General features: G+C 41.8%; 1 protein-coding gene across 2 annotated transcripts in view; it reads left to right on the top strand.

Annotated features, from left to right (window-relative positions):
• Window positions 1-672: 672 nt before the first annotated feature.
• PIGO (phosphatidylinositol glycan anchor biosynthesis class O) overlaps window positions 673-11,631 on the top strand; it is a 56,767-nt gene continuing 45,808 nt past the window's right edge. For both annotated transcript variants that reach the window (XM_040336029.1, XM_040336030.1), the window contains exon 1: window positions 673-778. The gene's annotated coding sequence lies outside the window, so the exon portion shown is untranslated. The remainder of the gene's footprint in view (window positions 779-11,631) is intronic.

Raw genomic sequence — 11,631 nt, 5'->3', positions numbered from 1 at the left:
CCAAAGATGCTGCTTGCAGGAGATTTTTTTCTCTCCCGCCAGCGTATCGCCTCAGTGTGAAAGCCTTCGGGCTTTCACATTGAGATTGCTGGGCAGGAGTTTTTCAGACGGTATTTAGGTATTTTTAGCGCTAAACCTTCTGAAAAACTCCTCAGTGTGAAAGGGGCCTTACTGGACAGATAACCAGGTGATCATAAAAGGAAAAAAAAGTCAAAAAAAGAAAACAAATGCAGCCATCAAATCCAAGAACTCATAAGCTGAAATGTAATAAATGTTTGCTTTGGGGTTTAATACCGCGGTGTACATGATTTTTATTATACCCCTACTATATTCATTATAAATACAGCATTGACATTTACAACTTATTTGTATCAAATGTCATCATTGTACCCCTGAGACTTCCCAATTCCAAGCCAGGCCCCTGATTCCTCTTGTGACAAATTGTATTGTAACTCTACTGTCTGCATTCATTTTGTAAAGCGCTCAGCAAACTTATTAATCCTGTATAATAATAATAATAATAATAATAATCAACAGCTTTTCAGTTATTATACATTGTATACATGATGATATGCAGTACCAGCAAAAACCAGTAGAAGCCACCCGTTCCCGCTATTACCAGTCTGGTCCGTCAGCGTGATGTCTATGATCTCTACCGGCCTCTCCTCCTGTTCCTCGCACTCCACTCTATCGTGCTGTTGTCCTGGTGACCGAGCTCTGTTCTTCCGGGTCCGCCTGACCTCAGTGGAGTGAATGAGAAGAGAGAGAGTCGCCTCAGGTCAGAGCTACAACCTTCATTTAGATGATTATTACTCATTATTATCATTTATATTCCTTATTATTATGTATGTCATATGTCCCTGTCTGTTATGTTTTTATTATATGTGTGTATATGTTCATATAGGTGTGTTTTCTTGTCATTATACTCTATATTCCCTATTATTATACTATATATTCCATATTATACCGTATATTCCTTATTATACTGTACAATATATTCCTTATACTATATATTCCTTATACTGTATATTCCTTATTATACTATAAAATATTTTCTTTCTAATATCCAATATAGTCCTTATACTATACAGTATATTCCATATTATATTGTATATTCCTTATTATTATACTATATATTCCATATACTGTATTTTCCATATACTGTATATTCCTTATACTATACAATATATTCCTTATTATACTGTACAGTATATTCCTTATACTGTATATTCCATATTCTACTCTATATTCCTTATTATACTGTATATTCCTTATTATTTTACTATTCCATATTATTATACTATATATTTCTTATTTTTATACTATACAGTATATTCCTTATTATACTATTTATTCCATATTATACTGTATATTCCTTATTATAATATATATATATATATATATATATATATATATATATATATATATATATATATATATATATATATATATATATTATTCCTTATTATTATACTATTCCATATTATACTGTATATTCCTTATTATACTATACAGTATATTCCTTATTATATTATATATTCCATATTATACTGTAAATTCCTTATTATACTATTTATTCCATATTATTATTATACGGTACTATATATTTCTTATTATTATATATTACAGTATATTCCTTATTCTATATATATTCCTTATTATTATACTATTTATTCCATATTATACTGTATATCCCTTATTATTACACTATATATTCCATATTATACTATATATTCCTTATAACACTGTATATTCCATATTCTATATATTTCACATTATACTGTATATTCCTTGTTATTTGTATATTTCTTGATATATTATGTGTTTTATTACATATGGTTGTTGGGTATATATATATATTTGTATATTTCTTGATATATTATGTGTTTTATTACATATGGTTGTTGGGTATATATATATATATATATATATATATATATATATATATATATATATATATATATATATATATTACGGGTCATGGTTGAGTTCCTGAAAAAAAAAAAAGATATATATATATATATATATATATATATATATATCTTTTTTTTTTCAGGAACTCAACCATGACCCATTCAGTTTTCACAAACAGTAGAAGGGTCTTAAAGGGGCATTAAATACCAGAATTGCATTACATACAGAGTGCAGAGTTCAGGGGGGTTACACACAGAGTGCAGAGCTGTTGCTTGTAAACACAGAAACCAGACTTCTGTGTTTACAAGTGATTGTGGTGAGAAGGCACCAAAGGGTCTGAGCCAGAGGTGGTGGAACTGAGTTCCCCCAAGTTCCCCCTGAAAAAAAGCCCTATATATATAATATATATATTCTTGTCTGTTATTTTTTATATATATATATATATATATATATATATATATATATATATATATATATATATAAATGTATGTATAGTATATATATATTTCTTATTATTGTCTTTATTATATTCTTGTCCTTTATTATGTGTATAATTACATATGGGTATGTATGTATGTATGTGTGTGTGTGTATATATATATATATATATATATATATATATATATATATATATTAGGGCTGTGCGTTAAACGCGATATTAACGGCGTTAACGCAAACCCATGTTAACGCCGTCAATATTTTTGTCGCGCGATTAACGCAGGAGCCCTCGGGTGGACATGCAGAGTGTGCAGCGGCGCGGCTTACCTTTTCGCTGGATTCACAGACAAGTTACTCACCTTGTCCCTGGATCCAGCGATGCCACCCGCTGTGTGATCGAGCAGGTCCTCCTTGCTTGGCGGGTCCTCCTTGCTCGGCGGGTCCTCCTCGCTCGGCGGGTCCTCCTCGCTCGATTCACAGTGCCTGTGTGACGCCGAGCTCCGTTCCCTGCGACGTTACGACGCACGGGAGCGGAGAACGGTGCCAAATTTAAAAAAGTAAACAAACACAATACATACAGTATACTGTAATCTTATAGATTACAGTACTGTATGTAAAAAATACACACCCCCCTTGTCCCTAGTGGTCTGCCCAGTGTCCTGCATGTTCTTTTATAAAATAAAAACTATTCTTTCTGCCTGCAAACTGTAGATTGTCCAAAAGTGTCCCTTTATGTCAAAAATGGTTTTAGATCAGCTAGAAAACAGCGATAATAAATTATAATCACTTGCAGAATTGTGCGATATTTGTGGGGAAATTCGTCATAAATTAGAGCGATTAATCGTGAGTTAACTATGACAATAATGCGATTAATCGCGATTAAAAATGTTAATCGTTTGACAGCACTAATATATATACATACATACATACACACCCATATGTAATTATACACATAATAAAAGACAAGAATATAATAAAGACAATAATAAGAAATATATATATACTATACATACATTCATATATATATATATATATATATATCGACTTGGCCTCGAGTTTTTTTAGATCTCGGTCCAGTCGAAGTATCTGTGGGATGTGCTAGAAAAACAAGTCTAAACCATGGAGGCCCCACCTCACAACTTACAGGACCTAATCCTGGTTCACACCTATGCAGGTTGCGGTTGATGCATTTTCCGGGCCCGTTGTGCTTTTTTATTTATTTTCTCACACGTGTTTGACGTATTTTTCTTGCGTTTTGCATTTTGGGGGGTGTCTGTTGTCTTGCGGGAGAAACCAGCAAAAATCTCAGCAGAAATGCATAAAAAAAAGAGCAAGCACTGCGTTTTTGTTGAGTTTCGATTGAAGTTTAAGGAATCACAAACACAACCTTATGGGTGGAAAAAGTCCCTGACCCCGTCCAAAAAACACAACGGTGGATAACTCAGAGATGTGAACGGGACCAGGGACGGACTGACAACTCATGGGGCCCCCGGGCAATAGAAGAATATGGGGCCCCCGGGCAATAGAAGATTATGGGGCCCCCGGGCAATAGAAGATTATGGGGCCCCTGGGCTTTACAGATGGCCACCACGCCAGAAGGCAGTGCAGAGGTGGGGCAGGTAAAGTCTCGGGATTTTCACATCAAAGGCATGTCGGTTTCGGACATATCAGGGACAGATGTAAAAAAAAACACAGATTTTTACATACTGTCCCTGGTTTTACTGAGCCTGGCATCCCTGATGGGGCCCCCTAGTGGCATGGGGCCCTCGGGCAGTGCCCAAGTGACTCAATGGTCAGTCCGCCCTTGAACGGGACCCATAAGAGACCATGTAAATCTTACTGTAGTGCGTTTCAGCAAAACGACGCACTTCAAGCCGAGTCCCCGGCATTGTTTACTTCTGCAGGCCCGGACGTGACGTCATAACGTTGTGTCCGGGCCTCTGAGAGTCATAGAGACAGCCGGGGACCATCTGGCCCTCAGTTTTCTCTATGGCTAACTTCTGGCGCCAGCAGATTACTTGCCTGGCTCGCCGATCGCAGGGACAAGCCGGTAGAAGCACCGACGTTGGGGGGGGGGGGGGGGCACACGTCCTCTCCCGCGGCCTGTAAGAATGATCAAGCAGCTGAAAAGTCACTATGATTGTTCTTATGATAAAGGGAATTGCCGGCTGAAAAAAATGATATCTGAATGATGCCTGTAACTGCACCCTTCATTCAGATATCCCCGCTGAAAGCCCAGGACTTCATATGATGTTTGGCAGTATGGAAGGGGTTAAGGTCCTGGAGTGGCCTAGCCAGTCTCAAGACCCCAATCCCATAGAAAATATGTGGAGGGAGCTGAAGGTTGGAGTTACTAAACATCAGCTTTGAAACCTTAACCGCTTAAACCCCCGACCATTTTGTTGCTAAAGAACCAGGCCACTTTTTGCGATTCGGCACTGCGTCGCTTTAACTGACAATTGCGCGGTCGTGCGAATTGGCTCCCAAACAAAATTGGCGTCCTTTTTTCCCCACAAATAGAGCTTTGTTTTGGTGGTATTTGATCACCTCTGCGGTTTTAATTTTTTGCGCTATAAACAAAAATAAATTCAATATTTTTTACTTTTTGCTATAATAAATATCCCCCAAAAATATATAAAAAACATTTTTTCCTCAGTTTAGGCCGATACGTATTCTTCTACATATTTTTGGTAAAAAAAAATCACAATAAGCGTTTAATGATTGGTTTGCGCAAAACTTATATAGGTAGATTCAGGTAGGCTTATCAGTAGATAAGCCTACCTAACTCAGAATCTACGCCGACCTATGTTTAAACGTATGCTCAAACAGAGATACACTTAAACATATCTATGATACGATGGCTTGCGCCGTCCTATCTTAGATTGCAATATTTTGGATGGCCGCTAGGTGACGCTTCCATTGCGGTCTGCATAGAATATGTAAATGAGGGGATACGCCGATTCACGAACGTACGCCCGGCCGCCGCAGTCGATTTACGCCGTTTCCGTAAGGCATTAGCAGGCCTAAAGTTATTCCACCTATTAGGTGGAATAACAATGTTAAAGTATGGCCGCCGTTCCCGCCGCGAGATTCGAATTTTTTACGTCGTTTGCGTAAGTCGTCCGAGAATCGCAATGCACACTGGCATATGTAGGCGCCCGGCGCATGCGCAGTTAAAATAAAAACGGAAAAAACGTGAGGTCAAGCCTCATTACCATCAAACACGCCCCCCTCCAACACATTTGAATTCGGCGCCCTTACGCCCGCCCGCTTTAGGCTACGCCGCCGTATATTAGCAGGCAAGTATATTGAGAATCATTACTAGCCTAGCTAATTTACGGCGGCGTAGCCTAAACACACTAAGCTACGCCGTCGTAACTTTAATCCAATGTACCTGAATCTACCTAATAGCGTCTACAAAATAGGGGATAGTTTTATGGCATTTTTATTAATATATTTTTTTTACTAGTAATGGCGGTGATCTGCGATTTTTATCACAACTGCGACATTACGACGGACACATCCGAAACTTTTGACACTATTTTGGGACCAAATGTCATTGAGTCGGTTTTGTAGGTCGTGCCATGTCTTATCTTTAGCTATTAATCTGCCCAACTTCTCTGTACTCTGTGTAATTCTAAACCTTCTGTACACAGAGCAGTTAAAGATAAAATGAACAATGACCAGGGCTGGAGGTGTGGGGGGGAGACACAGTTCTGGTGTTCTGTCAAATTGGCCAACTCGTCAGAAACTCCAACCACCTCACTTCCAGTTTCTTTACACCAGGGGTCTCCAAACTTTTTAAACAAAGGGCCAGTTTACGGTCCTTCAGACTTTAGGGCGGCCGGATGTTGGTGTTGGTAGGAGGAATAGTCCCCCATCACAGGAAGAATAGTATCCTATCGTTGGTGTCAATAGGAAGAATGGTGCCCCAAGGGCCAGATAAGGGCCCGGACCGCAGTTTGGAGACCACTGCTTTAAAGCATCAGCAATTAGTGGGAATGCTCCATAGCATTCCCAGTATTGTTATTCGTTTTTTATTATTCTTAATTAGTGGGAATGCTCAATAGCATTTCCAGTATTGTTATTCTTTTTTATTATTCTTTATAATTTTTATTTTATTCCGTAAGTTTTTTTGGCACTGCGTAACTTCTGCATACTTTCAGCTATTAAGACCATTCAACTTTTAAAATGTTCATCTCTTTCAGCCAATGATGGGATGGGACTTCTACAACTTTTTTTTTACTTTTAAAATATTAAGGGAGTTGTAAAGGAAAACAAATTTTTGCCTAAAATTAATGTCTGCATGGTAGACAGACAGAATAGTGTAATGATTCTGTTAAAAAACAAGTAAATATCTATTAAATTCCTTCATCTATATCACCTCCGGCATTCTAGTTTCTGTTCTCTCATTCACTTCCTGGTTTGCATCGCTCGTTCATGTAAGAACTACATTTCCCAGTATGCATTGCGGCTCGCCCAGTAATTCACACCTCCTTGAAGTCTCTAACACGTAGAGAGCGTCCTGCCGCACAGATGTAAGTTCCCAGGAGGGGGTGAGCACGTTACTGACCACCGCAGTAAAGCCTCCCTTCACAGTGGTGAGTAACAATCAGACAAGCAGGAAGTGAACAGAACAGAGAAGAAATAGAGCAACTTTTGAGCAAAAACGAATGAGGAAGTGAAAAGAGAAATGTCTGCAGGTAAAGGATGCTTATTATGAAAACATTTTTTTCCTTTACAACCCCTTTAAGCTTTTTAGACACTTTTTTTTTTAACATTGAAGTCAATGAGAGCATGCTTCAAATCTTTAAAATCTTCTCCGCTACCAAAAGTTTCAGCTCCTTCATACTTTCATCTACAGACGCCAAACGAAGTAATGGCTGTGTGTTGCGTTATTTTGAGGGGACAGCAAATTTACTCTTATACAAGTTATACACTCACTACTTTACATTGTAGCAAAGTGTCATTTCTTCAGTGTTGTTACATGAAAAAGATAGAAGAAAATATTTACAAAAGTGTGAGGGGTGTACTTACTTTTGTGACAGACTGTATGTGATCTCCCGCACACAGAGGGGTGTACTTTTGTGAGGTGCTGTATATATTTATTGTGGTCTATAAGTGGTTACATCACATGTGTGCTGAGGTCTGTAGCAATGAAGGATTTTTGTATTTGAAACTTTAATGTAAATCTAGACAGTTGAGGGGGTGTAATATTCCCGCCGGGTGGAGTATGCGATCCCCTTGCTTTCAATATCACCCCAATCGAGGCGTGATTTTGCCGTGATTGTCGCCTGACAAATCGCAGGACTGCTTTTGGGAAACAGGCGTCCCGTCATTTTGTTTGTGTGATTTGTCAGGTGACAATATTGTCCCATGATTGGGGGGCCATTGAAAGTAACAGGATTAGAAGCGTGTCATGCGTTTTGCGGCAATTTGGGAAAATTGCAGTAATTCCGCCCGCAATCCTGAATGCCTAGGTGTGATCACAGCCAAAGCTAAGCATTTTCTATCAGTTGCTGGGTTCTCCTTCTATAGATTCTGGGGGAACATTTTCTTCCTCAAACATTCTTTATTCCACCGCTAATATATACTCCGCATTGACCTTGTATAGCGCTTTTCTCTCTGAGGACTCCAAGTATTGGAGATGGCGTTGGCTGGGAATCAAACCCGGGTCAGCTGCTTGGAAGGCAGCTATGCTTACCACTGCACCAGCAACGCAAAAGTAGCATGTCTTTGTAGTGGTGGGAGGAAACCGGAGTACCCAGAGGAAACCCACGCAAGCACAGGGAGAACATGCAAACTCCATGCAGATAGTGTCCTGGTCAGAATCTGAAACAAGGACCCCAGTGTTGCAAGGCTAACCCCTAAGCCTCTGTGCTGCCCATTTACGGCCTCTGTTCACTAAGGCCCGCCCCCGCTGAGCGGGGTAAATCACTCAAAGTGCCTGCGGCTCTCCCTGTGTCTCCTCCCCCCTCACCCTCCCTGTACAAGTCTCCATCATACACTGCTATCTGCAGCTCTCCCTGTGTCTCCTCCATCTCCCTGTACAAGTCTCCATCATACACTGCTATCTGAAGCTCTCCCTGTGTCTCCTCCTCCCCACCTCACCCTCCATGTACATGTCTCCATCATACACTACTATCTACAGCTCTCCCTGTGTCCCCTCCCCTGTCTGTCATCTTTCACTATCCCTGATCTGTTCATCCCCTCTGTCACATAAAAAGCTGCATCCTAGTGCCTGTGCTCTATAAACAACAACAAAAAAAAAATTCTACTTGTATTACAATGTATCCATCTTGGCCTCTGTTTATTCTTCAACTGCCATAACGCCGTACACATGATCCGTTATGACAGTTTGAGAGCACAAAAAAGTGACAGTTGGCATTCTCAGCATGCCGGGAATAGAAATGTTTTTTTAAAAATTGTTAAATCTATGGGTTTCCTTCCGCTTTATACCGGTAGAAACCAGTTCTTTTTTTAAATAACACACAGGCACTAGGATGCAGCTTTGTATCTGACAGAGGGGAGGATATAAAGATCACATAGAGGCTTAACAAATTTGCTTAGAATCTAGGAGCCAGTTTTTAAATCAGCTGTCCAGTGCCCAGAACTGCATGTCTGGTGCGTCAGGAAATTAGAATTGCTCGGGCCTGGTGCCAAGCGAAAAAAGACCAAAAAGTAAAAAAAAAAAGGTGGCACTGATGAGGCTACTCTGATGGGCACTGATAGGCTGCACTGATTAGATGGCACCGATAGGTACTGATAGGCGGCACTGATAGGCATTGACAGGCGATACTGATGAGGCTGCGCTGATGCAGCCTATCAGTGCCCATAAGTGCCACCTAATCAGTGCAGCCTATCGATGCTTATCAGCGCAGCCTCACCAGTGTCACCCGTCAGTGCCCATTAGTGCTGCCTGTCAGTTCCACCTCAGTGCCCATATCAGTGCCACCTCATCAGCGCAGCCTGATTAGTGCAGCCTAGCAGTGCCCATAAGTGCCACCTGTCAGTGCCACCTCATCAGTGTCCACACATTTTCTGCAGGAAATGCATTTTCTAGTTGGAGATTTCTGTTTGGACACAACACCGGTGTTTCGTCAGATTAGGCAACCCGTCAGAATGTGTAACGGAAGTGACGTTCCGTCGCCACCATCTTGCTGCACTCCGCACTCCTCCACAGTTTAGTCTGTTGGGATTTGCACCTCCAGACTGCAATATTTGCCCCGCTCTTCTTTGCATAATTGCTCATGTTCAGTGAAATTTGATGGTGACCGTTTGTGGACTGCAGTCTTCAAGTCATTCCACAGGTTTTCAAAGGGGTTTAGGTCTGGGCTCTGACTAGGCCTTACAAGGACATTCACCTTCTTCTCCTTCAGCCACTGTGTGGTCATGTTTGCTGTGTGCTTTGGGTCATTGTCATGTTGGAAGGTAAAGCTTCTTTCCACTGACAACTTTCTGGCAGAGGGCAGCAGATTTTCCTTAAAGCGGAGTTCTGGCCACAATTTCACTTTTTATATATAAATACCCCTGTAATACACAAGCTTAATGTATTTTAGTAAAGTTAGTCTGTAAACGAAGGTCCGTTTTGTTAGGTTGTTACAGCATTTAGACACTTTATAAAATAGAAATTGACTGGGGCCATCTTAAGTGTGGGCATCATGAAGCCAGACTGTATGACTTCCTGGATTTCAGCCTTGCAGATCTCGCAGTGCTGCACAAGCAGTGTCAGATCAGGTTTCAGCACCTGTGCTGTCCAAGTCACATGATTCTTTGAGACTGGGGAGTGCACAGACTCCTGGAAAGTTACACCCACTACATTCCCAGGAGTCTGTGCGGTGTAGGTTAGGAAGCATTAAGCACCTAGGTGCAGGAAGTGGGAAGATTAACTATTCTGCCTAGCAACAACACTTTGAAGGCATCTAAAAAAAAAAAAAAAAAAAATTCGTAAAGGACTAATGACATTTTTTTAAAACTACTGATGTAATGTTATATTTATGGGTGGAACTCCACTTTAAGAATTGGATGGTATTTTGTCCCATTCATTTTTCCTTCTATCCTGACAAATTCTCCAGCCGATGTAGCGGCGGGTTCGGCGGCGCTGCCCATTGATTTCAATGGACAGGGGCGCTACAAAGATGCGGCTAGCAGGACTTTGCATGCTATTGAAAAAGTGATTAGCTACACCTGATTGAGTTTATAAGTCATTTTTTTTTTACATGTTGATGTTATATCTTTCACTTGAATGTTATAAGTTGCACTAAATAGTAAATACTGTGCCTGTCTTCATTTCAGGCTGAAAAGCACGCCGCTCTATACTACACGCCGCTCTATACAGTAAGGGGCGGATGTGATATTGAGTAGTCCTTTTTTGGGGGATGGTTTTCTGAATAAAATACACGTCTCACATCTGCCCCTTGCTGTACAGAGCGGCGTGTATAACCAATCAAAAAAGCACTGCTCAATATCACATCCCCCCTTGCTGTATAGAGCGGTGTGTATTACCAAGCGTATATAATCGGGCATCGGGAGCTCGGTGCTCTCCATCTCCCTCAATGCTCTCTGTCACCCCCCCAGTGCGCTCTACACCTCCCCTATGCTCTGTCACACCCCCCCCCCAGTGCTCTCTGCCACCCCCCAGTGCTCTCAACCTCCCCCCTAGGGCTCTCTGCCACCCCCAGTGCCCTCCACCTCTGCCATGCTCTCTGCCACCCCCTCAGTGCTCTCCACCTCCGCCATGCTCTGTCACCCCCCCCCCCAGTGCTCTGTCACCCCCCCCCCAGTGCTCTGTCACCCCCCCCCCCCCCCAGTGCTCTCTGCCACCCTCAGTGCTCTCTACCACCACCCCCCCAGTGCTCTCTGCCACCCACCAGTCCTCCAGGACTCTCTGCCACCCCCATTGCTCTCTGCCACCCCCCTCAGTGCTCTCTGGCACCCCCCAGTGCTCGTCTACAGCTAACAATCAGCTGTTGAGGCTTGGAGACTTCCGTTGCCTCCTACTGCGCATGCACCGCGCTTGGCTGCGCCTGCAAAGTCGAGGCTGAAACCTATCCGATGGAGGAACCAGCTCGACAAGACACCGGCTCCAATAAGAGCTTGAAGGGACTCTGGGAACACAAAGGGCAGAGAGCAGCACCATCTAAGTGCAGTATGACCCTGCATGGTCTCCCCTGTGCTCCACTGAATGTAATGCAATGCGCACATCGTACTGCTTTACATTCTTTCCCGGCCTTGATGGCTGGGGAAACTGTCAACTGGGACCTGGAAGTGACGTCATAC

This window comes from Rana temporaria, chromosome 1 (genome assembly GCF_905171775.1).
Source record: "Rana temporaria chromosome 1, aRanTem1.1, whole genome shotgun sequence".
NCBI classification, from domain to species: domain Eukaryota; kingdom Metazoa; phylum Chordata; class Amphibia; order Anura; family Ranidae; genus Rana; species Rana temporaria.
This window is presented reverse-complemented; position numbering and strand designations above follow the sequence as displayed.